Genomic DNA, 4,709 nt, shown 5'->3' with positions numbered 1-4,709 from the left:
GACCACATCGATGTCCTGGGGTTGAATGTATCCGAGGCAGAAGTTTGGACGTTCTTCCTCCAGGCATCGGGTGGGGAGGGAGGGGCGATGGAGGAGGCCCAGGACATGCATGTCCCTGGCAGAGTGGGAAGGGGAGGTTGAAATGTTGGGCCACAGGGCGCTGGGGTTGATTGTTGCGGGTGTCCTGGAGATGTTCCCTCAAACGCTGTGACTTGACTCTGCGGCGGGGCTCCAGTCTCCCCAATGTAGAAGTGACCGCATCGGGAGCAATGGATACACGAAATGACATTGGTGTTAGCCTTCCAACTTCATGACCCGGGTTCGCCTTCCGGGCAGGAAAGCAATTTTCAGGAGAGCTGTCAAACTTTGCCTATGTCTCCCTGGTGGTCTAGTGGTTAGGATTCGGCGCTTTCACCGCTGCGGCCCGGGTTCAATTCCCGGTCAGGGAAGCAATTTTCAGTGTGTTGCTTGGCTATCCATTCTCCTTAAAAGCGCTGTGCAGTTACTGGGTGCTGCACTGCGTTGTGTTTCGTTGACATAGTGCCCTCGTTCAGATTTGTTTGTATGTGTAGGGATGATTACTTCTGCAGCTAATTACTTGGTTCGCGTGCGCTGTTTTCCTGTAGAGGCTGTTTTGAATTTATCATTGATTGTTCGGTCTGCCAGAGGAGAGAGCCCGGTGTCTGGGGAAGGGATAAACAGCAGCAGGGAGACAGAATGAGAAGCAGCTGTTCTAAAAACTCTCTGCCGCTTGCAATTCTTAGAGCAGTGTCAAATGTATTTCACACTGAACATGTCACAGTTAGTTCAAGAGGTGTGGCGGGTGGGTGCATGCCCGCTTTCTGGCTCGTTGGTCTCGGGGTATAAATCTCGCTTTGGGTCTTCTACTGCGCAGACTTGCCAGAGATGCGGTGTTTGAGGAATGTCAGCAATGAAGCTAGATTGGAAAATTGGGACAGCTCTACACGGAGAATGGACGCTTTGCTAGTCATGAGGGACCTAGAAACAGAGAATAATGTTGTGAAAATGCTCCCACGTCTGAAAGGATCCACAATGATTCTGCAGAGTTTTAAAGTCACGAAGAAAAGAAGTAAAAGTGACATTAGGAAGAACGTTTCCATACAGGGAATCGTTAATGTCAGTAAATCCCTGCCTGACAGTGACAAAGAGGAAGATTCATTGGACACAGAAGGGAATTCGGTGGTCATGTTCAGGTGTGCAGATTTACACAGGAAAGGCAATAGAATGATACGAATTGAGACACACGTTTACTTACGGCGAATAACCAGCAGAGCGAAGGTGAGCCGCATGGCCTCCCTCTGCGCTGTGACACGTTGTGGTTCAGAGTGAAATCACAGTTCGACCAACAGATTGTGGGAATTTAGAACAACGTTTATATTTAGACAGCCTCTATGTGTCTGCACAACAGCATATTACACAACAGCAGTAGAGGTCTTTGACATCAGTCTCAAACGTGCCTGCCACACGCCAGACGAAAAGTTGAAGGGATCTGTGCAAAACACTCCGTGCGGGAAAGTAGAGTGGGTTCATGTCACTCGATCGAAACTATCGTCTGCTATTGCTTCGCTTTGTAACGGTACTCTGTTCTGTATCTTGCCTTTGCCTCTGCTTCCCAACTCTTCGAGGACCTGAACTGAATATGTCACTAAACACTGGCCCAATTTGCACAACTGAGGGGAAGTGCTTGTGGAGATTTGAGTTGTTTCCCGACAGTCTGCTCTGAACTGAATCCTAACACCTCTTCTCTGAAATCGGAATGAGCTGGTGAAGTTGAAACAATTCGAATTCGAATCCCTACCGTGTGGAAACAGGCCCTCCTCTTCAAGAAGTCTGTATCAACCCTCCGAAGAGTAACCCGCCCAGACCCTACATTTCCTTCTGACTGATGCGCCGATCCGGATCTCTGGGCATGGTCAATCCATCTAACCTGCATATCTTTCGACTGTGGAAGGAAACAGGAGCAGGAAACCCACGCAGAGATTGAACAAACTACACTCGAACAAACTGCACACGGGTAGGATCGAATTCAGGTACCGTTATGAGACAGCTGTGTTAACCACTGAACCAGAAAGCCACATTATTTGCAGTCGTATTCATTCCCTGCAATAATTCCCCACTCCGGTTCAGACAGGAATGACAGGACGATCAGCATTTCGAAAGCAGCATCACCACACAGTCACAGTTCCCATGATGAGGACACATATCAACGATTGGGAATCATCTCGGAGAGATACAAGTGACAGAGAGTCACATGGAAATGATGGACTGAACGGCTTCAGGCTGCGGCGGAATGACGTCACGCGTTGATGCCGTCCCTCTCCCTGTCTCTGGGACAGAGCGGCTGAGGGAGAAACAATGGCTCATTTTCAACTTCATCTGGGACAGTTGGGGCTCAGATATTCACTGCTGCCCGTTCGCAGCAAAGAAACAGACGCCCGTGTTAGAAAGGTCTTTCTGCAGGATTGCTGTGTGAAGACGAATTCTGAACACCGAGCAGGCTGCACACAAATACACTCATATGAATTTACCTGAGGGAACAGTTTCTGGTGTCCATTTCTCTCTGTCCCGCCATCACAGCATCTTTCTGTTTCTTTGATTACAGACCTTTGTAATGTATTTAAAACTTGCCAATTTCCTACGCATTAGTGTAACTGACGTCTCCCATCCAAAGTGATAGAGAGAGATCAGAAGAGCGGATGGGCTCTGCCCTCCCCAGAACAGTTTGCAAGTAGAAACAAAATGGTTTAGTTATCCGTCAGTGGAGAGAGTCCGGTTCCTGGGAACGGGACAAACAGCAGCGTCCTGGGCGCAGGGAGACAGAATGAGAAGCAAATGTTGTGGAATCTCTTTGCTGTTTGCATTTCTTGGAGCAATGTCAAATGTATTTCACACTGAGCAAGTCTCAACTGCTTCGGGGAGGGCGCTTGGGGTGTCAGGGGTCAGGGCAGAGACGGAATTCAACGGCCATTGGCTCGCTGGCCGAGCAGTGCGAATTTCGCTTTGGGTCTTCAGCTACACGCTCGGGCGAGAGATGCTGGGTTGGAATCCCGAACGAGCCCTCATTTCTTAAATTGCCTTGTGCAAAATTTCTCAATGAAACGAGATCAGACTGTCTGAAGGAAGGATGGGGCAGAGCTCCAATTGCAGTGAGCTATGTGAAGGGATCATTTGTGAAAAGTGGAGTCAAGAATTGTAGATTGTTCGCCCGCGCAATCCGAATCATCCAGCTGCATTACTGTTCAGTTCTGAGTGCGAAATTTCAGGAAGCGGGAAGTGAAGTGATTGGAGACAGTGCTGAACAGGTTGAAGTGAATGGTGCCGTGCATGAGGAATGACAGCAGTGAAGGTAGATTGGAAAGTTGGGAGCTTTTGTTGAACGGAAGGCTGAACGTTGGCCTGATTGAAGTTTTCCAAGTCATCAGGGGTCTAGACAGAGGAAGTAATGAAGTAAAAATGCTCCCATGAATGAAAGGATCGAGAACCTTTTGGCAGAGATTTAAAGTCATTAGGAAAAGTAAAAGTGACATTAGGAAGAATGTTTTCGCACAGGGATTAGGGTCAGTAAATCCCTGTTTGACAGTGACAAAGAGGCAGATTCAATGGACACAAAAGGGAATTCAATGGTCATGTTCAATGTAACAATGTGCAGATTTACAGGGAGAGGGCGACAGAATGATACACACAGAGACACTTATTTATATATTGTCTCGAGCCAGCAGAGCTAAGTTGGGCTGCACGGCCTCAGTCTGCGCTGTCACGCATTTTGTGATTTTGAGTAAAATCGGAGTTGGACCAACAGCATGTGGGAAATTTGACAACGGATATATTCTGCTCAACAGGATACTCCATCACAGCAATGAAGGTGTTTTGACATCATTCTCGAAGGTACATGCCACAATGCAGATTCAAAACGGAGTATTCCTTTGAATCACTGAGTAATTTGTTTACAGTTATTCAGTGAAGGTGAGCAGAGTTGCGCATTGGGAGCTGCTCCAGCTTATAGGTCAAAGCCGTTTTATCCTGTGTGATAGTCCCACCAGCACTCCAATTTGTTGTGCTTCCAGTCAGTAGATGCAAATAAATGTCCCATTCTGATACACAGGCCACGGTGACCCAGCTGTGGTGACAAGCCTGTGAATGGCTGAGTGCTCTTCTCCTGTTCTCTGTCTGGCTGCTATGATCCGAATCATAAAACCTCTTTTCTCCGAGATAGGAATAAACTGGTGAAGGTGAAACACATCAGTTGCGGTGTGTTCCATGCGCAGGAGGCCCTGCAGTAATTCCCCACGCTGTTTCACACAGCAGCATCCTCTCGGTGAATTACGCTTGGCAAAAAAAACGATTGAACCAAATCAATGTCCGCCACTGGATTTTACTGACACCGTTTATAAAATTCAGGCTCACCGTTAATGTGGAGAGGGGCCGTCAGACTGTAGTTTCCGCTCCTTCTGGTAAATAAAGATAATTTTAACTGTGTCCAGTGAGAGGAAAGAATTTGCTGTTGGTGGGAAATATTTCTATCTGAACTCGCTGTCACTCTCCTGATATATTGAAACATAAAGCTGGGAGTCTCTAGATTATATTGTAAAAATATCGGAATAATGTTATTCATATCCGTGCTGTCACCAACCGAACGAAGTGGCTGCCCACAGGGAGGCGGCAGTGTTTAAATCCCCTGATAGAACAGT

General features: G+C 47.5%; 1 non-coding gene across 1 annotated transcript; it reads left to right on the top strand.

Annotated features, from left to right (window-relative positions):
- The first annotated feature begins 377 nt into the window (after positions 1 to 377).
- trnae-uuc (transfer RNA glutamic acid (anticodon UUC)) lies at positions 378 to 449 on the top strand. Its single transcript has one exon. It is a non-coding gene; the product is annotated as a tRNA-Glu (tRNA).
- The last annotated feature ends 4,260 nt before the right edge of the window (positions 450 to 4,709 follow it).

This window comes from Chiloscyllium punctatum, chromosome 36 (genome assembly GCF_047496795.1).
Source record: "Chiloscyllium punctatum isolate Juve2018m chromosome 36, sChiPun1.3, whole genome shotgun sequence".
NCBI lineage: Eukaryota > Metazoa > Chordata > Chondrichthyes > Orectolobiformes > Hemiscylliidae > Chiloscyllium > Chiloscyllium punctatum.
The sequence above is the reverse complement of the archived record's forward strand: the minus strand, read 5'-3'. Positions and strand labels throughout refer to the sequence as shown.